General features: G+C 43.7%; 1 protein-coding gene across 2 annotated transcripts in view; it reads left to right on the top strand.

The window, feature by feature from the left end:
• The window catches only part of PRKCE (protein kinase C epsilon), a 543,507-nt gene that overhangs the window by 315,743 nt on the left and 201,467 nt on the right, over positions 1-26,297 (top strand). The window lies entirely within an intron of this gene.

The following is a 26,297-nucleotide window of genomic DNA, read 5'->3' on the forward strand; positions in this document are numbered from 1 at the left end:
GGAGACACAGATTCGATCCCTGGATTATGAAGATCCCCTGGAGAAGGGAATGGCAACCCACTCTAGTATTCTTCCCTGAAAAATCCCATGGACAGAGGAGCCTGGTGGACTGCAGTCCATGGGGTCACAAAGAGCTGGACATGACTGAGCACACACGTGTACTTAGGAAGGAACTGCTGAGTTGTAGGATATGTACATCACCAGCTTAGCTCATTATTGACAGATGATTCTTCAACATGGTTATATTAATTTGCACCACCTTGGGACAGTATATAAGAGTTTGCCTCTTTACCTCTTCTTCAAAACTTAGGAATGTCAGATTTTTTATTTTAGCCAACCAATAAATAAAACATGGTACCTCATTGTTGTTTTAATCTGAATTTCCCTGATTACCTGTAAGGTTAAGGATTCTGTACAGACTTCCCTAGTGGCTCAGATGGTAAAGCGTCTGCCTACAGTGCGGGAGACCCGGGTTCGAAAGATCTTCTGGAGAAGGAAATGGCAACCCACTCCAGTACCCTTGCCTGGAAAATCGCATGGATGGAGGAGCATGGTAGGCTACAGTCCATGGGGTCGCAAAGAGTCAGACACGACTAAGCGACTTTACTTACTTACTTAAGGATTCTGTAATGGACAGCTGTATGTCTCCTGAGAAGAAACTATTCATATCCTTTGCTATTATTTTTTTCTGACTGTTGGTCATCTTTTTCTTGATGGTAGAAGTTTTTGACTGCAGTCCATGGGGTCGCTAAGAGTCGGACTCGACTGAGTGACTTCACTTTCACTTTTCACTTTCATGCGTTGGAGAAGGAAATGGCAGCCCACTCCAGTGTTCTTGCCTGGAGAATCCCAGGGACGGGGGAGTCTGGTAGGAGGCCGTCTATGGGGTCGCACAGAGTCGGACACGACTGAAGCGACTTAACCACAGCAGCAGCAGCAGTTTTTGATGCATACTCAACTACCAAATCTGAGTCTATTCTGTGTGGCAAATATCTTCTCAATGTGTCTCTGGCTTGTCATTATAATTTATTTCTGGTGTCTTCTTGCAGTTTTATGTTTTAATATGATTATATTTTTATCATAAGTTTGTGCTTTTTGCATTATGAATAAATCCTTCTCTATCTAAATGACAGAAATATTTTCCTATGTTTTAAGATTAAAATATATATATATATGTGTGTGTGTGTGTATATATATATATATATTTGGCTATGCTGGGCCTTAGTTGTGGCACTCAGGATCTTTAGTTGCATTGAGGGACCTACCTACATGACCAGGGATGGAAGGATGGAATTCAGGTCCCCTGCATTGGAGGTATGAAGTCTTAGCTGCTGGACCACCTATAGGAAGTCCCTATTTTAAAAATAAAACGTCGATCCCTGGATCATGAAGCTCCTCTAGAGAAGGAGATGGCAAGCCACTCCAGGACTTATGCCTGGAGAATCCCATGGACAGAGGAGCCTTGCGGGCTACAGTCCATGGGGTTGCAAAGAGCTGGACATGACTGAGGCAACTTAGCACACACAGACCTAGGTTCAGACTGTGATCCTTCTCTGGGGATAGGAACTCCGGCTGGGTAAGTGGGAAATAGCTTTCAAAGTCGTCATCAGGCTTTCTTCTGGACTCTGCCCCAGTTTCTCCAGGGACCACCAGATGCCTGATTTGATGACGCCCCAGGCCAAGTGTCTAATGAGCAATGGAGTGAGGAAGAGTACTGCAAGCGCATGGAGGGCTGAGAGAGATGCATGCTGAGGGGCGGGGTGCAGATCAGCACAGTGTCTGCCCCCTCTGCACGGTTCACACTCCTGTTGGCCTCAAGGTGTCAGGTGGTCAGAGATGAGTAGCAGCTGAAGGGGAAGTGGGAGGACTGGCATTCCGTAAATGCCTCTTGAGAACTCAGCTCCCCCGATTAAATGTCCTCAGACTACCGGGCTAATTTTTGGGGGCTGCCTTTGCCCACTGGGTGGCCCAGATTGTCTGCCTGGGACCGTGTTCACTTGGCCACCGTGACAGAAGGCCCTAAATGGTGTTCCTGCTCTTCTTCCAGTATCATCTACCCTTGATCATGATTGTCAATGCCTCTCCAATCCTTCCTCAACTAATACTCAGACAACAGCTCTCACCTGTGTTCTCCAAACACGGTCACATTGTCTGTGCTGTGCCGGTGGCACTAGACTCGCCAGGGAGCTGCCTGAAATTACAAGTCTGTAAGCGTCGCTCAGTGGGACTGGGGAGTGGTTCAGGACCCTAGGGCTGTGCCAGCTTCACAGGTCACTGCAATAAGCATCCAGGTTTGGAGAACTACTCCTCTTTGTAACTTTAGCACAGGACTCTAGGGAGGAACCAGGTCATCCAGGAAACAGTTTCATGAAGACTGATCAGTAACTAATGTTTCCAGTCACAGTCATCTCTTTAGATATTGGGTTGGCGGGAACTTTCATTCGGATTTTTCCATAACCTCTTATGGAAAAACCCCAAAGAATGTTTTAGTCGACCAAATGTGTCCCTCTGCCTTGCAAGCCTTTGGGCTTCCATAAATCCTCCTTTACCCTGACTTCCTCGCTGAAACTGGGTGATATTTATGTGTATATGATCTCCACACTTCAGCCACACCTTCTGTGGGCCCAGAAGGGTATAGAGCCTTTTGGTCATGGGACGCCGTCCCCCCCGCCCCGACTTTGATTTTAACCACAAGATTTGTGCTTTCTTGCCGTTAGGTTTAAAGGTCCTGCTCTCACCAGGGCCAGGCTAGACCATGCAGCGCCTAACACAGCGGGGTGGGGGAGGCAGCTGAGGTAACACAACCCTGTGCTGGGGGCAGGTGCAGCCAAGGCCGAATACTTTGTGTAGTCTACAACCTGCATAACTGCAGACAGTGAGCTTGGCTCTCCTGCAGCTCATCCTCCACGTTTGTGCCAAGCTGAATCAAAGCACTAACTGAGTGGTTCTAATACCTTAAAATTTGATAACCTCAGATGCCCCAGACTCTTCAAAGAAGCCCCAAATCCTAAAATGCCAGAGCTGAAGAGAACTTTAGAAACCAGCTAGTCCAATATTTCTGACATAGCAATAAGCAAGCTAAAGCCCAGAAAAGGAAGGAGACTCTCTCAATGGCACACAGCTGGCTGGTGGTGAGCAGAAGGAAGGACCTCAGTGCCCAACCCACAGTGATTCTACAATTTCATTGCACTGTGCAGCTCCTGGGCCTTTGTAAGCACAGGTAAGTCATCACTGTTCTGTTCTGAGTATGCAAGTGGCTCAACACACAGAAGCACAGTAAAGTTTAAACCAATATAACACCCCTCCTTTTGCTGCACGTATTCTGCAGGAGTATAGGCTACAGCAGAATTTATTATAACACACCCCAAACCCCTTAAGGGTTCAGATTAAGGGTACATAAAACAACCTCTATTTTATATTAAAATTGCTATGTTAAAATTTAGCTTTACCAAACAGTTGAATTAAGTACAATTATTAGCATTACCCAAGAAATTAAGTCACTCTTCAAAGGCACTCACCACAGGAGCACTTAATGTACATTTAAAATTGGGTTTGATTGATGGAAATCCCACTGATACACAGCTTTCCAGGAACATAACTGTTGTAGAAAAAGTAAGAACACTGAAAGTGCTTTGTTTAAGCCATGCCCCACAACATGAAGGTCCTATTAGATAACCAGTTCCTGCTTCAAGGAGCTTATAAACTAGCAGGACAAAACACAGTAGCCAAATAAACCTGTAGATTTCAGGATGAGAATTTGTTTTACTTGGGAAGCTGAGTTCACCCTGAAAACTGGACAGGAAGATCAAGTCAGCTGCCTTTTTTTTTTTTTTTTAACATCTCTGAGTGATGTTTGAGAGGATGAAGTTCTCAAATAATTGAGGATTCCAAAATAACCCTCCACCACCTCTTCTCAATCTTAAATATTTGCGTTCAGTTGCCTGGGAGAGGCTCAGCTCTGATGCCTCTTTTTCCCCTTTGCCATGGGGTCCAACCTCATGTCTATTGAACACTCAGGTGATGTTGTTACAACACCTGGAAAAATCTCAGAAGCTGAAGGGACCTGAAAACACACAGCTATCCATGTAACATGGGAGAATCTGAGGCCAAGGCTAGTGAAATGACTCACCTGGGGTCACATATATGGTTAGTGTCAGAACCAAGACTTTATTTTTGTATTGTTTATTTTTATTTGGCTGTGCCAGGTCTTAGTTGTGGCATGCGGGAGCTCCAATCTTTGTTGTGGCGTGCAAACACTTGGTTGTGGCATGCAGGATCTAGTTTCTTGCCCAGAGATCAAACCCGGGCCCCCTGCGTTTGGAGCAGGGAGTCTTAGCCACTGGCCACCAGGAAAGTCCCCAGAACCAAGACTTTATCCTCCATCTGCCAGGCTTTCAGTTCAGGCCACTTTTCAATTAGGATGTAACATCTTCCCCTCTCCCTCCCTCCCCTGCCCTCTCTCTTCCTCTTGGAATACCTCCCTTCAATATCCAATTCTGAGTCATGGCCCCAAAACAAACATTGAACCCAAACGCTCATTCAGTGTCACTGGCAGCTGCTGAGTCACATGCCTCTGGCTTGATCAATGCCAGGTCCCTCTGGGCCTCTCCTGATTTTTAATGGCCCCACCACCTACCCTTACTGTCAGGGCTTCTTCACTCTGGCTGCACATTAGAATCCCCTGGTGGCTTTAAATTGCCAGTGCCTGGGACCCACCCACAGCGATTGTGAATCAGTTGTCTGGGGTAAGCTGTGAGCACCAGCAAATCTGAGGCCTCTCCGGGTGAGTCTGAGGGTACGTGTCATTCAGGATTAGGTCTAGTTATTTTTGTGTACCTGCTGACCCTTATTTGCCAGCTGATGTGGGTACAGCATATTTAGGTAGGTAAATGGATTCCCCGTAGCTTTCTACTTTCCTAATAAGGCACAGAAGCTGCACCCCTCCTCCCCTGCAATCTTACCTAGTGCCTTTGCCTTTTTGGAAAAATGAAAGGGACATACTGAAATGCCATTTTCTGTAACTTTTGGTTTGGGGAATAAAACAAATCTCTTGGTTGTGGAAATGCTCTCATCACCAGATGCAGGTCAAGGAAAGGAATAACACAGGCTTCTTTTGGGCCAAGAAGCCCAGATCTGTTTCACCAGTGGTTCTCAGCTTTGATTCCCAGTTATGATCACCTGGGAAACTTAAAAAAAAAAAAAATCCCCCGTGGAGTGCCAGTCCCCATTTAGATGGGAGTCTCTGAGGGTGGGGCCAAGGCCTCTATGTGTTTTAAAGGTGAAGGGCCCCAGGGTCTCTCTCTGGAAGAACATAGGAAGAAGCGAATCATGTGGACTTCCCTGTATCTCAGATGGTAAAGAATCTGCGTGTAATGCAGGAGACCCAGGTTCAATCTGTGGGTCAGGAAGATCCCCTGGCAAAGGAAATGGCAACTCACTCCAATATTCTTGCCTGGAGAATTCCATGGACAGAGGAGCCTAGTGGGCTACAGTCCATGGGGTCACGAAGAGTTGGACTCACTTGAGCAACTAACACACAGTCATACATGAGGGCTTCTCCAAGGTCTTCAGCGCCCTCTCCTGGGGGTGAAGTGCATTGCCCACAGCCCCTCCTTCAGCTCCTGGAAGAGCAGGGCTCGGTCCTTGGCACAATGGGTGCTCCACGGGTGGATGTGGAATTGCAGTGCCATTCTCCCTTTTGAATTTACATCCTTCACATGACCCTTCACCCTCCATTTACTCATTGGCCAATCTCGTCCCTAGCGTTAGTCACCTACTCACAGGAGATCCTTCCATGCTGACCCAGTGGTTCTGCCCTTAAAACTTTCTATCAGAGCTTCAGGAGATGTGAAGGCTGCAGACTCCCTGGGAACGCTCTAAAGATAGCTTATGAGAACGCCTTGGCATTTATTATTTGTGGACTTTTTGATGGCCATTCTGAGATATTACTTATAGGTGGAATCAAAAAAATAACACAAATGAACCTATATACAAAACAGAGACAGACTCAGACGTAGAAACCAAACTTATGCTTACCAAAGGGGAGAGGGAAGGAGAAATTAGGAGGATGGATTTAAAAGATACAAACTACATCATGTAAGTAGACAACAAGGATTTACTCTACAGCACAGGGAATTATACTCAGTATCTTGTAGTTGCCTATAGTGGAATATAATCTGCCCCCCCCCTCCAAATCACTATGTTGTATACCTGAAACTAACATTGTAAATCAATAACACTTCAATTACAAAATCGCCTTGGGAGCCTCCCTCCCTGGAGCCACCTGAGGCTGTCTTGATGAAAGGATGGTTCAGAGCACTGATGGATTAAAGAAGTCTCCATTGCTTCTCTTTTCTCTGGGGCTATTTCCTGTCTCTCAGTCCAGAATTCTCTGCTGATTCTGGTGACTCACAGAACCATAGATAGGTTCGGGTAGTCTTTGATTCTTAAAGTGCCCTCTCCTGAGGGCCCAGCAGCATCAACGTCACCTGGGAGTTTGTTAGAAATGCATGGTCTCAGGTCTCGACCCAGAGCTCCTGAATAGAAACCCAGGTGGGGCCCAGAAACCTGTGCTTTAAAAACCAACCTCCCAGAATTCTGAGGCAGGCTATAGCTGGAGAACCACTGGCCTAGTGGTTTTGTTTTATATTCACTGGTATAGTAGCATTTGTGTGTCTATTTTATTTTGTCTACCTGCACATAATACCTAAACTTGTACCTTTAGGCTATAACTAGAAAGGGCTGGACTTGGGCAAAATCATGAGCTTGGATGATGATCTTACTTTCTGAAACTTTTCAATGCTACCTTCACTTTGAAGGGGGCCTCGGAGAGTCACAGGGTCTTCCTGCAGCCCCAGTGATTCTGGGCAGGGACGAAAACAATTCTTCAACTCACCCACACACCTAACTGTGATATTATTGAATAGAGTCTATATATCCAAATGAAATGAAGGCTGATGGTGTCCTTATCACTAAAAATTCAATACAGAGTCAAAAGAATTTAAATGTCGGTTGGAATATTTCTGAAGAAAAAAATAATTTTCTTATCAATATTGCATTTTTCATTTGTGGTTTACCATAAACTAAGCAAAGAACAAATAATGAAATGTAACTTGAGACTCGGAATATGATGGCAGTAGCCTAGCACGGTGTTCTTCTTGCATCACTGTTCTGCAGGATTAAAAGACTAATTAAATTGGCCTATCTAATTTAAACACAAGCATGCATGAAAATTGGAAACATCTGTGGAGGGGGTCTATTAACTCAAGATGCTTGGCCAAAGACTTCTAGAAGAAAACAATGTATAGAATTCATTTCATTATTGTAAAAAAAAAAATGAAAAGAATGCAATTCTCATTTTAATGTGCTCTTATGAAAGGAATTGAGTACAGTGGAAACAATTACACATCAAGAAATGCATGTACTTACTGTGCTATTGTGGGTCCTTTAGGGATTGTTAAATTGTCTAGAACCAGGGATGGATTTTATTTTATGAAAAGACATTTTAATCACCTTGTATGCAAAGGAAGAATTTACAAGGATTTTGAGCTATGAGCAGATGAATTGCAACGTGTTTAATACCACATTGCTTCTCTTGCCTGCTGTGGTTGATACCTCAGCATTTCATTCAATTAATGATAGTTTGAACTAGGCAGTAGAGGTGTTGGAGGTGATGGTTGGGGAGATGAATTCAAGAGAAATCTTAAGAGCTTCTACTTCTAAAGTAGCTAGCAATGTAGTTGAGGGAACAATGAAAACACTACATCAAACACTCAAAGTGTGTAATTAAATGTTTAACGGATGAATATCAAATTGAATGGTAAAACCCCCAAGTCCTAAGATGCTGCTCTGGCAAGGAAAGTTTCATGGAAGATTTAGGTCTATAAGGGTGGGAAAGATTGAGATTAGAAGAGGGGAGAAAGCTCTGTCCTAGGCAGGAGGGCTGATGAAATTAGAAGCTTGGGAGGAATAAGTGTGACTTCTGTGAGGGGCAGTCAGGAGATCCACCTGGTTCGCGTAGTCAGAGCAGGGAAGGCAGAGACAGAGAGGACCTGGTTTGTACTTGACCCCCCCAGCTTTCTTTAGACTCAGGTTTGCAATCTGTTCTGCTCCCTTGAGGTCTTAGTTGTAAAGGCTGGTTAAATGCTTCAGGCATATGTGCACTAAACCATCCTCAAGGCAGTTCTCCGTAGCTCTAGGAGCTGTTGACACAGGGCTGAAGCTTTCATAGATCTTTCCTAATTACTCCCCTCTGCCCCGCCACTTCTTTTTTTTTATAAATTAAGGTATTGCGTGGGTATGTGCTAAGTCGCTTCAGTCATGTCCGACTATTTGCGACCCCTTGGACTCTACCCTGCCAGTATGCTCTGTCCGTGGGATTTTCCAGGCAGAAATACTGGAGTGGGTTGCCATTATGTACAGTAAAATTTGCTTGTTCTAGTGTATAGTTTTGTGGGTTTTGACAAATACATAAGTGGGATAACCTCTACCGTGATCAAAATATAGAACAGTTTCACCACCTTTCAATGTTCTCTCATTATCTTTCCATTTCATAGTGAAACTTTTTGCTAACCACCCTGCCCACCCCCCTACTCCACCCCCACCCCCACGCCCCTCACAGCACCTGGCAACCATTGATCCCTTTTCAGCATGTATAGTTTTGCCCTTTCTGGAATGTCATTTGGATGGAACATACAGTATTTAGCCTTTTGGGTTTGACTTTTTTTTTTCCTCTAGTGTGTTATGTTTGACATTCATTCATATTGATGAGTGCATCAGTAATTCCTTCCTTTGCTGAATAGAATTCCACTGTATGGATGTAAACCAATTTGTTTATTCGTCCCCCAGTTCAAGTACTTATGGATTATTTCCAGTTTTTGATGCTTACAGATAAAGCTGCTAAGATATTTGAATATAGGTTTTTGTGTGAGTATAAGTTTTCATTTCATTTGAGTAGATACATAGGGATGGGACCGCTGGATCGTGCATGGTAAGCATATATTTGATTTTATAAGAAACTGAAGTGTTTTCCGAAGTGGAGAAACTATTTTGTTTTCACACCAGTAATGAAAGTTCCAGTTAGTTTGCATCCTCAGCAGCTCTTGATATTTTCAAGTTTTATGTTATTGTTGTTGTTATTTTAATGTTTTGTCATTCTAACAGGAATATCGTGGTTTCACTGTGGTTTTAATTTCCATTTTCCTAAAACTAATGTTCAGCATCTTTTCATGCATGATTACTATCCATATCTTTTTTTGGTGAGCTGTCTTTCAAATATTTAGCTCAGTTTAAAAAATTGGTTTGTTTCCTTATAAATGAGTTTTGAGAGTTCTATAAATTCTAAATATTAGTGCTTTACCAGCTATGTATTTTGCAAATATTTTCCCTCATTTTGTGACTTATCTTTTTATTCTATTAATAATGTCTTTTAAATAGCAGTTATTAATCTTGATGTTCAGTTTATCCATCTTTTATGAATTGTACTTTCAGTCATAGCCAATAAAGCTCTATCTAACTTCGAGGTCATGAAAACTTTCTCCAGTGTTTAGGTTTCACATCTTTTTCTATTACCTATTCCGAGATAATTTTTGTACAAGATGCAAGGTATGAAGTGTGTAAGTCACTAAGTTGTGTCCGACTCTTTGAGACTCCATGGACTATAGCCCACCAGACTCTTCTGTCCATGGACTTCTCCAGGCAAGAAAACTGGAGTGGGTAGCCATTCCCTTCTGCAGGGGATCTTCCCAACCCAGAGATCAACCTTGGGTCTCCTGCGTTGCAGGCTCATTCTTTACCAGCTGAGCCACCTGGGAAGCCCCAAACTTATTTTTTGCATATGGATATTCAATTATTCCAGCATCACGTGTTGAAAAGACTATAATTTTCCCTTTGAATTGCCTTTCTCCCTTGTTGAAAATCAATTTTAGATATATAAGTGGGCTGATTTCTGGATTCTGTTCTGGTCCATTGATCTAGATGTCTGTTTTTTTGTTGTAATGGTGGAAGTGATGGTCTTTCTAATTTTTTCTACATTCTAAGCCAGGCCCTAATTTATTTTGAAAAAATAAGTGTATCACTCTTAGTTGATTCAGGTAAGGGATAATGTGGTCCAGACTGTTCTCAGAATTTGGTCCTGGATCAGCAACATTAGGATCACCTGTGAACTTGTTAGAAATGAAATTCTCAGCCCCTCCCCAAACTTGCTGAATTCAAAACTGGAAATGGGTCCAGCAGTGTATGTTTCATCAAGCCCTCCAAACATTTCTGGTGCATGGTGGAGTTTGAGACTATGCAAAGGTGAAGACTTCAACATTTAGGTTGTTTAGAAGGAAATAGTGATGGAATTGTGTTAATGAACTTAATTTAGGGTCTTCTGTTTCCTAATTCAGATTTGATAAGAAACTGTGGCTATTTTCTGACTGACCATTGACTGGCTCTTATCTGAAAGAGAGAAGAACATTTTTTCCATTTATTCTGGCCTTTAAAACATTTTTCTGAACTCCTTTGCCATCATACTCCAACATCATACTCCTCCCCTTGAGGAGTGAGAAACCATTTTTGATACCTAGAGAGCCTTCTCTGGTAGCTCAGCTGGTAAATAATCCACCTGCCATGCAGGAGACTCCTGTTCAATTCCTGAGTCAGAAAGATCCCCTGGAGAAGGGATAGGCTACCTACTCCAGTATTAGTATTCATGGGCTTTCTAGGTGGCTCAGATGGTAAAGAATCCACCCGCAATATGGGAGACCTGGGTTCGATCCTTGAGTTGAGAAGATCCCCTGGAGGAGGGATAGCAACCTATTCCAGTATTCTTGTCTGGAGAATCCCCATGGACAGAGGAACCTGGTGGGCTACAGCCCATGGGATTGTAAAGAGTTGGACACAACTGAGTGACTAAGCACAGAGAGGATTTCAAGCAGAGCATCAACATGAGAAAGAGCCAAGTCAGGAGTCTAATAGGTGTACAATTGAGGTTGATAGGTTGAGAATCAACCAGAAGTTCTAGTTAATGATTTACCAAGTTGCAGGTCACTGTCACGCAGAAATCAAATGGCTATCCTCTTGAGCTGCAAATAAGGAGGGCGGGGGGAGGATATTGTAAGAGCTTATAAAAAGCCCCAAGTTTCCCCAGTACCAGAAGAAAATTGTTGTCCTGTTGTACCCATTCAGCAGTAGATGCGATAAGAGCTCTCCTTTTCAATAAATTATTTGGGCCAGGCTGCTCAGCAGAGAGGCCAGAGTAGCTCCAGAATAAAGGAAGACTGCCTTGTCTCTTCAACACTGCAGTCTTTTTTTCTCAGGAAGGTGATTTGAAGGAGTCAAAGGTATAATGTTCTAGCATCATTTTAATCCTTCTACCTTAAACACACACACTATTTTAGCTTCTCACTTGTAATTTTCTGGGTTTGGTCTGGGCCTTTGCTTACTGATCTCTTTGGAGACAGAGGATAATGTTTATTTAAAAAAAAACACAGCAGCATTAACTTTCATCTTTGTAGCTGCTGGAGTGAAGAGGGGACTGATCTGAAGAAGAGGAAACAGTGACTTTTCCTTCAAGGCCCAGTGTTCCTGCCAACCACAGGCTGGCTTGGGGCAGGTTTAGGGAACACCTTGACCTAAAGCTTTCTTCCCTGCTTGGCTTGAGCAGATAGAAACTTTTTGTTCTGGGAGGTTGTGGCCTATGTGATGAATGTATCTGTTCCCACATCATACCTCGTGTCTCCTCCTGCCTTTCACTGTTCTGTAGGAAATGCCTGGAAGTGGTACACATCAGCAAAGTGTGGGTTATGGTTGCATTCCTGCCTCTCCCCTGAGCTCCCCCAGCGTGTGTGCTGTGTGATGAGAGGGCCGCATCTCTATGAGTTTTCATTTTCCGCTGCTTTGCCAGACGTCTGGTTTCCAAAACAACTTTCAGAACTTCTCATCAAACCCTACATTCACGTGAAAGAAATGGGCCTCTCTCCTTCCAGTCTGCTATTAATTTTTTCACACAGTTTTTTCATTTACAGCATTAGAGGAGCAAAGTTCATTTTTTTTAGAAAATCTATAAACTACTTGTTAGAATAATAGAAACAGCATGCTTGAATTTCTTGAGTGTTTTTTTTTTTTTCCAGTTTCTATATAGGAAGAAAAGGGTAGAAAATGGTCATTTTGTGTTCTTTAACGTATGTAGTATGGTCGGGAAGCAGTGAACTTTGGAGGAAGACAATCCTTGGTACAAAATCAGGTTCTACCACTTAGTAAGGTGTATCCCTGGGTGAGTCACCTAGATTTACTTAGCCCTAGTTTCCTCATTTGCATAAAGGGGAGAATAATACCGATCTTGTAGGCTCTCTTCAAGAAACAAAGATATGTTTTAATCACACACTGTGTGGTAAGTGGTACCTATTATTTCTATTACTAGATTTGTTTACAAATGGAATTTGTCTCTTACTTTAGAATGTAAAATTTCCAAAATTTATCTCCTAACACCACTCTCCCTGCAGATTCTACATGGTTTTTTTCTACCTTCTCAGCACAACCTCTAAAAAAGAATCTGAAATTCATCCACACTAAACTCATAATGGCCCTCCCAGAGGATCTGTGTTTTAACAGGGCTTACAGCCTCAAGCTTAAGATAAAAGCTTACACGGTGGAGCTCAAAGTAACAGGGATCATTTGCTTTTTAGGACGCCACTATGTCTGAATTCCCAGCTCTCAGGAGCCAGGTCAGCCTAACTCACTTTTTCATAGGCACTGGGATCCATGTGACCATGCTTTTAATATAACCAGTGTTTGCTTTCCTTTGTCCCTCTCCAGAGGAGGCATAAATGTATAATTCAGAGGCCTGGTACCTAGCACCCTGGAGGTGCTCAGTAAATATTGGCTAAGTGAATGAACAATTGTCACAGTGAAAACATTTTTCTGCCAATGTTTATCCTAAGTCTCTTCCTGCTTGGTTCATCTATTATCTCCTGAATTATAGATATCTATTGCTGAGTAACAAATTATCATAAATTTATCAGCTTAAGACAATAAGAAAGAGTATTATCCTGTACTGTTCTGTGGGTTAGGAATTCAGGAGCAGCTTTAGCTGGATGGTTCTAACTCATAGTCTCTCGTGAGGTCGCAGTCAGGGTTGTTGGTTAGGGCTCTGGCTAACCAAAACAGCTCAACTGGGGCTGGAGGATCCAGTTCCACGACAGCTGACACTCATGACTCATGAGTCAGTGTTGACTGACAGAGGAGGTCCCTCCCAGTCAGTTTCCACCAAAACGGACCTCTGCATAAGGCTGCTTGGGTGCCAGGACACAGATGCTGGCTTTCCAAGAGAGAGCCCAGAGTGAGCAAGGTGGAAGCTGCAGTGTCTTTCATGATCTAGCCTCAGCAGCCCCCCTTTGTCATTTCTGCAAAGTCTTTTTGGTTCCACGAGTCAGCAGGGCAACTCTAGTCATTGTAGGAGGAGCCTGCACAGACGTGTGAGTCCCAGGAGGCACGGATCCCTGAGGGTCATCTTGGAGACTGGCCACCACACCTCTCATTCAGTCCTTTCTTTTTTTTCTCCCAGAAAATGAAGTTTCAAATCTTTCCTCTAGAAGCATTTCACTTCTCTTCCCTTGGACATCTCACACCTACTAGGGATAGCCAGTCTCACAAGCATGGCTAAGATGTGGCAGAGTTGTGCTTTGGCTGGAGCAGTGCTCATCCACTACTCAGGATTCTTGAGACTCTTAAGACTGTGGTAGATTTTAACCTTAGCTTAACCTTTGTTGACTAGCCCTGTTAATGCTTAAACCAAGACCTCCTGAAAGGGCAGGCAGATGACTACACTGTGTTCAGGGCCCAGATTTCTAGATTAGGAAAGTGTCCTCTTTTGTAAGTAAAGACATGGCTCTGGGCTGCCCTGAGGTCATAAGGTCTAGGATGGGAGCTGGATTTTTCAGAGAGAAATTGATTTATAGTAGCTGTAAGTATCAATACTTCTTCCCGAGAGTCCTGGTGACCAAGAATGTATATCTACAAGAAGCTTGCTGAGATTCAAGGCAGGGTCTGTGATTGGTAGTATTTTCCCTCTGGACAGAGTTAACTTACTCACTTGGGGAATTTGATCTCCCCTTGTACTTCGTTAGCACTAAGACCCAAGCTGACTGGATCTCCCTTAAGCATTTGAGGCCTTAGAATATTTCCTTAGTCTCATTAAACTGGAAATTAAAAAAAAAAAAAATTTCCCTTGCCCCTACCTCCATCTTTTATTTTTGATGGTTTTAATTTTCTGTGTATAGGAGTTTCTGGATATGAGACTCCAAATTTAGCAGATGTCTCTGTTGTTTTGTAGGGCTATTAGAAATACATTTTCTTTCTCACATAGTAGCTGTTCCTTCTGCAACGTTCTCCTATCACTATGGATGACAAATTATGGAGAGACAGGAGTTTCCGAGGCCCTAAGAGGCAATCCTGGGAATGTCATTGGTTTTTCCAGACTGCAGTGTTCCCTGTATTGAAAGAGATGCCAGCAGCAGGGGGTGGGTCACACTGTGTGTGTGTGTGTGTGTGTGTGTGTGTGTGTGTAATCAGAGCCTGTGAGCCTTGAAGGGACACAGGGCTGGATTCTGGCTTTGTTTTCAGTTATTAAAAGCATTATTGTTTTTGACCTCCTTATCCTTCTTTCTACATACAGAGTTGTGATCACTATCTCAGTGGAACATAAAACTTATCAGAAAAAGTTTAAGCAAGTATTTGAAGCCAAGGGGAAAGATACAGGTTCTATGGGCACTATGCTCTTGATTGTTCTTCTCTCGCTAAGTCGTGTCTGACTCTGCAACACCATGGACTGCAGAATGCCAGGCTTCCCTGCCCTTCACTATCTCCTGGAGTTTGCTCAAACTCATGTCCATTGAGTCAATGATGCCATCCAACCATCTTATCCTCTGTCATCCCCTTCTCCCCCTGCCCTCAATCTTTTGCAGCATGAGGATTTTTCCAATGAGTTAGCTCTTTGCATCAAGTGGCCAAAGTATTGGAGCTTCAGCTTCAGCATCAGCCCTTTCAATGACTACTCAGAGTTGATTTTATTTAGGATTGATTGGTTTGATCTTGTGGCTGCCCAAGGCCTGATAGCCCTGATAGCTGTTTCTATAGGATGATCTAGGGGCTTTTTTTAACCTCTGGTAAGCTTCCTAAGGAAGGTCCATCCCCCCAATACCCTGCTCTGGAAACTAGCTGGGAGGGAGGGTGGAAGGAAGGTCAGTGTGGAGGAAGGGATGCAGACAGTAAGACAAACTCATCTGCTTTCTGGGAAGGTATGGGGTTCATTTGGCCAATCACCAGCCTGGACTTCATGACTTGATAATCATCCTTACTTCTTTTTATCTTCTTTCACCAGCTCCTTTATCTTAACAAGTCTTTCATTGCCTGTTTTTTTGTTTTGTTTTGTTTTTGCTTTTATCTTCTGACTCCCTGAAACTTGACTTCTTTCTCAGGTAGTCTGATAAAGACCCACCTGGCCATCTTCCTTGGAATCCTGCTCAGGACTTAAGATCTCTCTGGGAAAGGCTATAGTTTTTCTTTTTAATTTTAACTTTATTTATTTATTTATTTTTAAAAATTTATTTATTTATTTTTAATTTTTACTTTACAATTCTGTATTGGTTTTGGCATAGATTGACATGAATCCACCACAGGTGTACATGCATTCCCAAACATGAACCCCCCTCCCACCCCCCTCCCCACAACATCTCTCTGGGTCATCCCCGCGCATCAGCCCCAAGCGTGCCATATCCTGCATCAGACATAGACTGGCAATTCGATTCTTACATGATATTATATATGTTTCAATGCCATTCTCCCAAATCATCACACCCTCTCCCTCTCCCTCTGAGTCCAAAAGTCCGCTATACACATCTGTGTCTTTTTTGCTGTCCTGCATACAGGGTCATCATTGCCATCTTTCTAAATTCCATATATATGTGTTAGTATACTGTATTGGTGTTTTTCTTTCTGGCTCACTTCACTCTGTATAATCGGCTCCAGTTTCATCCATCTCATCAGAACTGATTCAAATGTATTCTTTTTAATGGCTGAGTAATACTCCATTGTGTATATGTACCACAGCTTTAAAGTATTAGCAACAGTATGGAAGTACCTTAGCAAACAGAGGAGTTTGGGGAAAATAAACAGGTGAGTCTGTCATGGTAATTTGGGTAACTGCACATACTTAGTTTTGAGGAGGTCTATGAAGGCTGAGAGGAAGTCTGTGGAGGCTGGGATGAGACAGTAAAGGGACCACTTGATATTAAAGGGTGTGATTTTTAGCTCACTCTTCTTGAACCTTTCTGAATCCTGCCTGCCACTGACTGGATGTTGTAGAATAGCTGATAGCAACAGTACTGATGGATATGGGTTTTTCAGTAAATAATCCCATAACCCTTTTGCCCTGCCTGCCTTGGCATTAAGAGGCCTGTATCTGGAAAGGGGGTTGCCACCCTTCACTCGGCATTGGCACTCCCCCCCTTCATGCTGGGAATGGACAGACGTCCTGCTAAGACTTCTGCCACTGCTCCCCCACAGGCGTTTGTTAATAGAGCATTTTAGAAACACGAACCATGGACATGACATCATGGACATGAGGTCCTCGGGGCTCAGATGCCCAGTAATTCAGCAACAGCTCAGTTTCCTGTGATATGAATCACAGGACCATCACTGGCACCAGCGAGGACTCTGGCCCCACCCTTGGCTGGTGCCCCACTTGGCTGATTTCCCGGGATGAGAAGGCTCTTTAAGCATTTAGCAGGTCTGCCTGAAGGGATTTTGCTCTGCGATTTTTCTCCTGGCAAGCAGTGACTTTTCCTGGGTCCCAGAAGCATGTGGTAGTTCCAGTGTAACTCCAGTGTTTAATTTTGAATGGATGGAGGAGGGAGGGAATGAATAAATGCTGATAGGCAGGAAGTAAGGAGACTTCCTACTTAAGGATGATCGTGGTTCTCCGGTGGTTCTCCATGTCCCCATGTACACCAGAGCCCGGGTGGTGGGACTGGGGGGCTGCCCCCTTTTCTCCCTGAGGCGTCTTCCCTCAGTGACCGTCCAGTTGTCTTAGCACCACTGTGTTTGACCTCAGTTCACCCTAGTGCTACTCTCTCTACCCTGTCAAGTGTCCAAATGTTTCACTTGTTTTTTTTCCTAACAAAGCACAAACTAGCTTAAGCTTTATTTTAATTAAGTGGACAAGAGCTTATGCCCTGCCATGAATACAGAACAGGTCATTCGGAAAGGAAAGATGAGAAAGAAGAACATGATTTGTAGTAAATTTGAGATGCTAATCTTGAAATGCCACCAGTGCTCTTCTGATTAGATTATGCAAAGAATAACATATGTGGACAATTCCAAACCTCTCCTCCTAGACGTTTCTGCCTCACATCGTGTGGCTCTCTGGGAAGACACAGATAGTTCAGACTAATCTCTCTCGGGGAATTAATTGCTGTTTCCTCTTTCCTGTTTTGAACAGAAATTTTCTTTAATGTATTGTGTGAGTACAACATGTAGAACATAGCCTTTGGAATCACATAAATATTTACTTAATCGTTAAAACTCACTGTCATGTAGCATTTATTTCAACTTGAAAATATTATAAGCTATTTTCCTCATGGAAAATAAATTGAAAAGGCACTGCTCCTTTGATTTTCAGTGCCTAGGTTTTTTTCATTTTGTTTTGTTTCCGTTGATCTTGCATTTTTCACATTAAGTCCGTAAAGTTAGGCCAAAGATTTATTGAATAAACTCCTCAGATACTGAGTGGGAAAAATTCCATCTAGTCTCTTCAGGGGCTTTCCCCACCTCCAATCATAACCACTGTTGTCTGGACAATGACGGCAATTCCTTGCTTTGTTTGTGGAGACCCACCTATTAAGGATCAAATCCAAAATATCTGAGAAGAATAATTTAGAGAGTGGCTATGGACCATCCATTATGGCTAAGAGTCTGTGCCCGGAATACTACCTGGCATCCAATATACACCTAATGAACATTTTTGAGAATGTGCAATTTTTAACCCTTCAGAAAGTCTTGATGTGTTTTTCTGTTTATGTTGTTTGAGGATATTTATCCTTTTCTCTTTCTCATTTTATATCAATATAAACTATAGACATGTTTCTTAGTTCTCTTTTTCTACATATTGTTTCTTGGTGGGACTTGGCATGTCTCCTTTTTGAAGCCACTGCATTAAATTCCATTATGTGTGTGCTTGTGAATTAATCAGTCCCTTTTGACTTTCTAAGTGTCTAGTTGAGAGCAGGATGAGTATGTGGAGAGGTGAATGGGCAGCAGCCAGCAAGAGACTTCCGTACACAAAGTTGGGTACTGGGAACGCAAGCTATTCTGCCCTCCTTGTGAAATACAGGTGAATGGGTCAGGGTGGGACTTCTTGAACTTGACACTCACTGTTAGCTGTGTGACCTTGAACAAATTACTTAACCTTTTGAGCCCTTGGTTTCTTCATTTGTAAGTTGAGGATAATAGCACCTCATGATGTTAGATGTAAGTTGCTTACAGTATCTTGTGTATATGTTATAATACCTCATGTATTTTTAATTGCACTTTATGGATGTGTAACAGTATCTTACACATAAAGTAGCCCCTCGTGGATACAAAATACTTAGAATGGTGCTCACCACATGACAGGGGCCCATACATGGTAACTGTTATTTTTCAGCTTCTGAATCATCCAAGATTTGACAGTTATTTAGATAAAATTATCAGGATGTTTGAGTTGTTTTCTTTGTGTTGTGAAATAATCTGCCTTGAAAACTGGATTCACTCTTTGCTTGGCTTCCGAGACAAGCCTTCTGAGGACATTCCCAGCCTTTTCTCAAACTGGTCACATTTCTTACTGGTCTTGTCCCAGAGCTGAGTCAGTGTTTTTACCCAGCCCAGTCTTCCCAGGACTACTCCACTCTGGAGGTGGAGTGTGCTCCTCCAAAGCTGCTGATGCATGGGGTGGGAGAAGATGGAGCCAACCCCCTTTTATTCACAGTGGCAGGGCTGAACTATCTGGAGGCAGTTGGACCCCAGCCAGGGGAGGTTTTGTACTGGGGTGGATGAGAGTATTCCACTTTCCCTCAATCAGGAAATGTCATGTTGGCACCTGGGGCAGAGAACATGCCAGCCTGGTGTTTAGACAGAGCCATTGCAGTGCTATTCCTGATGGATAAGAAAACAGACGCCTGAAGAGATTAAATGACTTGTTCTAGGTTATAACGCAAGTCTGGGGTAAAGGCAACATTTGTCCAATCTCCCAGCACCTGGTTCAACCATGGTGGTAGAAAGAGAAGGTCAAAAGAAGGAGGTGAGAAGAGATCAAGAAGACCACTCATGGCACACTTGCTTGTGGAGAAGACCCCTGCCCTATGTGCACTCAAAATCAAGAGTAGGTAATTGATTGAGGGATCACCTGCCGTGAGGAATGACAGTAGTGCCCAGAGGTGGCCAGTCAAGCATATTGGTCCCTCTGACTGGTCCAGGCTCCAAGGTCAGGGGTCTTGGGCTAGCTGGAACTTTGGGCTTGGCAGTCCTTATTACACATGCCCTCAAAGGAAGTGCCAGCATATGGGGATTCATAACCATCAGCCTATTAGGAATTCCCTGCTAGATATTCTTTCACTGAGAGGCATTCAAAGAGCACTGAGTTTAAGGATGCCAGTTCAGTCCTGTCATTTGAGCCCCCTTTTTATGCAGGAGAACATGAGATGAGGTGAGGGAGGCGCTGATGAAGCAATGGGACCTTCAATAATCAGACAGACCCGAAGAGGTAGCAGAGGGTTTGGTGCCAGGGGCTGCCTCTCCCTGTGATTGTGAGTGTCCTTCTGGCCTAGACTGAGAAGTCTCAGCCCCAGGAAAAGAGGCCAGGTGAGGCTGATCAACAAAGCAAGAACTGTGAGGTGTGGGTTCTTTGTGCTTCTTCTGCCACTTGCCTGCAGCCTGTCAGAGATTCTTCTGAGCTTTGGGGCTGTAAGATACTCATTGGTATAGAAGACCCTAGGAATTTGAGATTATAGGCAAATCAAAGCCAGCAGAAAACATTCTTTTTAGAGATTAAGGTTACCCAAGATCTCATAGCTGCTTCACAGGGTGTCTCCTTAGCTTCATGCCTTTGTGAATTCTTGTTGTTATATCCGGGCAGCCAAGATCTTCATTTACAATGAAAGTTTCACAAGAGTTATCCAACTTTGTGTTGGCCTCTCCCTGACTTGGGTCATCCCTTCTGCTGTGTGGTAGATGCAGCCATAAAGCAAAAGATTTGTGTAGGCAGAAAGGAAAGGAAAGGAAGGAAAGAAAGGAAAACCAGCACTGGTTTTGCCTTGTGGGCTGTGGCAAATGAGCCATCAGCCTAGGTGGGCATGGCTGAGTACATCCAGTGAAGTGATGTGAAGAGCATGCTTCAGAGCAAGTCACAGATGTCGGGGCAAGTGGGGTGACCCAGCTCAGAACCACAGGCAACTGGGGAAGCTGATACAATGTATCTTGTCTCTCCTGATCTCCAGGCCAACATCTGGTGCCCTTTCCTCCTCATTCATGCCATGTAGTCCCCCACTCCTGCAACATGAGTGACCCTTCCATTGCCTAATGCTTTAGGTGGAAAGAACTGCTATTAAAAATCATTAAAGGACTTCTCTGGGAGTCTAGTTGTTAACACTCCAAGCTTCCGATATAGGGGGTGTGGTTTGACCCCTGGTTGGGGAACTAAGATCCAGTATGCTGTGCACTGCAGCCAAAAAGAAACAATGTGTTAAAAATGTCATTAAAGAGCATTCAGTCAGTTCAGTTTAGTGGCTAAGTCATGTCAGACTCTTTGCGACCCCATGAATTGCAGCACGCCAGGCCTCCCTGTCCATCACCAACTCCCAGAGTTCACTCAAACTCATGTCCATCGAGTCGGTGATGCCATCCAGCCATCTCATCCTCTGTTGTCCCCTTCTCCTCCTGCCCCCAGTCCCTCCCAGCATCAGAGTCTTTTCCAATGAGTCAACTCTTCATATGAGGTGGCCAAAGTACTGGAGTTTCAGCTTTAGCATCATTCCTTCCAAAAAAACACCCAGGACTGATCTCCTTTAGAATGGACTGGTTGGATCTCCTTGCAGTCCAAGGGGCTCTCAAGAATCTCCAGCACCACAGTTCAAAAGCATCAATTCTTCGGCGCTTAGCAAGCATTAGAGAACATTTCTCAAATATATACATACATAATCCCATCATCCTAGTCCAACACAGTAATTCTTTTATGTCACCTTCAACCTGTAGATATGTTTGTGTTTCTGTGCCTCCTGTTTTCACAGGTTTAGATCATGTTTCCCCATGTTCCTACACAGTCTTCTCTCAACATTTTAAAATTGATATAGAGGTAGTGTAATTCATTAGACCATTCTCCTAATGTGAGACTATCAAGTTACTTCTGTTTGAAGGTTGATTAGACATGCCTTGGGGAACATGTATAAGTTATAAGTGTATAACTTTTAGTTTATGTTGAATTATTGACTTAGAGTTACTTACTAAGGAATTGCCTAATCAGAGGATATGAATCTCTTTGTGATGTTTGCCATGTACTGTAATATTGCTTCTGAAAATATGCAACATTGCCTCTAGCAGTGAATGAATAAATCAGTTTAATAGCAGCCTTCCAAACAGCTGATAATACCATTTTAAAACAAATTTGTTTCTTTATTAGGCATTAAATGGTATGTCAATGATAGGTCAAGAGAGCTCTGTATTTTAAGAATTCCTAGTAAGAATGAATATTTTATATTTCTCCTCCTATAAATTTTATATTTATTCATTTATACACTTATCTATAGCTAAAGATTTATTGATATGTATACCTCCGTGGTATGTTTGCCATTGAATTGGAAACTAATCAAATGGGAACAAACAAATCCAGGCTGTAGAATGTTCCATAAGACAACATGCTATATTTTCCATAACTTTGTCATAAGAATGATATGTCAAGAAAATTGTTCTTTATTAGGAGATTAAAGAGACATGGCAAGCAGATAACTTCCTTGAGCTCTGACTAGCTCCTGGATTAAACATTTAAAAACAACAGCAACAATAAAGGACATTTAGGGGACAATTGGGTTTTCCAGGTGGCCCTAGTGGTAAAGAACACACCTGTCAACGCAGGAGATATGAGACGTGGGTTCGATCCTTGGGTCTGGAAGACCCCCTGGAGGAGGGCATGGCAACCCACTCCAGTATTCTTGCCTGGAGAGTCCCATGGCCAGAGGAGCCTGGCAGCTTACAGTCCAGAGGGTTGCAAAGAGTTGGACACAACTGAAGCGACTTAGCACACACACACGTACAGGGGACAATCAGGGAGATTTAAATATGAACTGTCTATTGGATAGTTATAGCAATGTTAAATTTCTTGACTTTGATATTGTGATTATGTCAGAGAATGTTTTTATTCTTAGGAGATAAACCCTGAAGTATTTAGGGGTGAAGCGTTGCTTCAAACAGTTCAGAAAAAGTAGATATCATATATTTATCTTATATAATAATATATGCTATGAATATAATTATTACATAATTATGTCATAATATAATTATGTAAATGACACTAATATATCGTGCTGTATTATATATGAATGTATAATGAATTATGCGTGATATTTGATATATATTGCTATTCTATTGCACACATGCCTGTACATATTTGCTTGCATTTATAGTCTATTCTTTCACTGTTACGCCACGCACCCTCTCTTACCCATACAGGTGTCTGTGCTCCTGCAGGCATGTGCCATGCATTAGCCCCTGCCCCATGGAAGCTGCATTTTAATAGAGACCCTTCACACCAGGGGAAATGCTGAAGATGATCCATTTCTAGTTTCTCTAGGCCCAACAAGGAGATTCTATGGGGCTGAGGAGCCCCGTGGCTCCCCTGTCCAGAGGTGTGTGGAAGGCAGGTGTTATCATCAGCCAGGAGTCCATCCCCTTTCTCCTGCAGCCTCGTGTGCAAACCTCCTTGGAACACGAAATTTATTTGCCTGTTCTTTCTGTTGCCTTTAGTCTCCCCACATATTGAACATAGAAGCTGACTTCAGGCCATGCACAATGTGCTCTGGGGCAGGATAACAGAACGTTTTGGAGAAGTTAGATCAGACAGACCCCGCCTTAGCATGGGGTTATCCTTGGCTCTCCTTCTAACCTGCACCCAAGACCCTCCCATCCCCCCCACCACCCACCCCCTACAAATTTTATACAGCTTTTCTCACAGCATCAGTGCACCCCACAAATAGGTTTTCAAAAGTAAGTGGGGTTTGGCAGAAACCAACATAATTCTGTGAAGCAATTATTCTTCAATTAAAGAATAAGTAAATTTTTAAAAAGCAAGTGGAGTTAAATTAACTGGCTGCTGCATTTATCTATTAAATCAGTTAAACACAGTTTAGAACATCCAGTTTGGTTACTGTGGTCATTTCTATAAAGAGTTGAGAAATAAGGCCCTCGGGGACCCCTATAACCCCCCATATGGCAGCACTTCTTTGAGAAAACTGGATTAAACTCCTCACCATTTTGACTGAAAACACAATTTCCAGAATCAAGATGACTAGAAAATCTGAGGAATTTGTAAATCAAATTGCATTTTAAATGCATTAGAGTGTACTGTTGATATATATTCCATGGTAACACCTTCTGTGAAAGAATTTGATGGATGCTTTTGTACAAAGAGAATTCCCATCCCCTGGCCTGAGCTACCCCAAGGCTGAGTTTGGGGGGGTTGGATATTTTGTCAATCAGTTTTGTAGCAACTAAGCGCTATTGAAAATATTTGTTTTTTTCAAATACCACATTTCCCAGCTTATAAAAATAGAATTTTCTAAATATACTGAAAAGTATGAAGCAGAAATGAAAGTCACCTCTAATTTCACAACTGAGTGATGATTGTTGTATTTATGCATGCGTGTGCATATGTAGACATCTCTAGTTAGAAGCAGGACTAGAATTTGCTCAGCTGGGTCTTACCCCCTAGGTTGTAGAAAGTAGGAGGTAGTGTGGGCTTTCTATACCCAGAAGGTAATTGGTGTCAGAGACTTTGTGAAACAATAGGCACCAGTTAAAAAGGAAACCCCTGCAGGTTGTGGGGTATGAAGCAGGAGGTCCACAGGCAGACCCCCTTCTGGGTCATTAAGGGGCAGTCCTGAGAACACAGCCTGGGAGCCCAGCGAGCTGCCTCCAGTCAGCAGTTCTGCACATTTGCTTGGAGGCTGCTTCCCTCTCAAAGCACATGCTGGACGTTTGCTCCCCATTGTTCTTTTCCTCCTTCAGCTTGATGTTCTGTCCACCCCTACTCTCTCTGGACTGACAAGATGCTCTTGGATTAAACAGATGTTTGACTGACACACATGACCACCACTGCTGAGAACCTTGTGTCCAGAGAGGTCCATGAGGGGCAAAGCTTATTCCTCTCAGGACTGACACTGTTAGGCTGGGGTGATGGGCACTGGCTGGTGCCAGAGGGCTGTGGGGGAGATGTAGTCTTCCCAGTGTATTTTTACCCACCTTCCAGGGCTGCTTGAGAGTGTCAAGAGCCTGGCAGGAGACCCATAGCCTGCCTTCTCTGTGCTAGGGGAAGCCTCAGGCAGCCCAGCTCTTCCCTAATGAGAGCCACCAGGTGAGAGCTTTGGAGACTTGCTGTAGGGAGAGCGGGCTGTCCCTCAGAGCCGCAGGTGGCCAGTGGAACGGGGACCTCTCTCTCCCTCTCGGGTATAGAATCTGGGCTCTACCACTGTGTGTGTGTTAGTCACTCAGTAATGTCCGACTCTTTGCAACTCCATGAACTATAGCCTGCCAGGCTTCTCTGTCCATGGAATTCTCCAGGCAAGAACACTGGAGTGGATTGCCGTTCCCCTCTCTAGGGCTCTACCACTAGATAGCTGTATTAACAGAAAAGGTTACTTGAACTCTTCATTCTTCAGTTTGCAAATCCAAGAAATGGGGGTAATAGCGGTACCCTCCAGCTGGGGTTGTGATGCTTCCGTGAGTTATCACACACAATGCATTCAGCATGGCACCTACCAGAGCGCATAGCTAAGGTGGCTCAGATGGTAGAGTCTGCCTGCAGTGCGGGAAACCCAGGTTCGATCCCCGGGTCAGGGAGATCCCCTGGAGAAGGAAATAGCAACCCCCTCCAGTATTCTTGCCTGGACACTCCCATGGACAAAGGAGGCTGGTGGGTTACAGTTTGTGGGGTCACAAAGAGTTGGACCCAAGTGAGCGACTGACATTTACCAGAGTGTAAGCCCTGGACAGACGTTAGCTAGCATTGTCACTGTGTTAGTCTGCTCAGGTTTTAACAGAATGCCATAGACTACAGGCATAGACAGCAGAAAGTTACTTTTCACAGTTCTGGAGGCTGAAAGTGAAATCAAGATCTTTGTGTTCTGGTGAGGACCTTCTGCTTGGCTGGTTTACAACCTCTTTCTCGTTGTATCCTCTTATGGCAGAGAGCAAGCGGGCTCAGGTCTTTTCCTCTTCTTATAAGAGCACTAATCCCATTATGCGGGTACACCCTCATACCTACATTTAATCTCTATTACCTCCTAAAGGGGCCCCCCACCTATCACACTGGGGATTAGGGCATTGATGTATGTATTGGGATGTGTGGTGGCACATTCAGTACTTAATGGTCATTATTATTTTTATTGTCCCTTTGCAGGGTGTTCTTAGGTTTGGGACAGTCTTTGAAAGGGAGGGAAGGAAGAAGTGGGGAAGATCTTTCTGTCTCCAGTAGGTCTTAAAGCCCATGGTGGTGGGTCTTGAACCTTCTAGAAACTATCTGCTTTCACTGTGTTCTATTTCCCTCTCCTTTTAACCTTTAGGGAAAGGCTCTTTTTTGCTTTACTCTAGGTAAGAGGGAAGAGGAAGAAAAGTTTATTAGGCAGCTACTTCTCTGAGCTTGGCGTCTGGGTGGGGAGGGAAGTCACACCATTGACTCCAAGCCACACCCCTTAGGGCCCTCACCATCATCCCCACTGACAGAGGACAAGGCCTGCAGAGGCTCCAGATGAGGAGCACAAGCAGTCCTAGGGCACTCCTCAGAAGTTTCAGTAAGATTTGAGCCTGAGCCTCTGACCCCACACCCTTGTACCGTGTAGCTGGTGTGGGGAGGAGTGAAGCGGCCACACCTGGAGCAGGAGTAGGGTTGGGATGGATGCTGAGTGCAGCTGTTGTGGGAAAGTGCGCAGTCTGGGCCTTGCAGTCACATGGTGTGTACTCGCTGCAGCGAAGTAGTGAGGCTCTTTAGACCCCTGAGTCAGCAGCCACCAGCGGAGGCT

Source organism: Oryx dammah, unplaced genomic scaffold (assembly GCF_014754425.2).
Source record: "Oryx dammah isolate SB20612 unplaced genomic scaffold, SCBI_Odam_1.1 HiC_scaffold_25, whole genome shotgun sequence".
NCBI lineage: Eukaryota > Metazoa > Chordata > Mammalia > Artiodactyla > Bovidae > Oryx > Oryx dammah.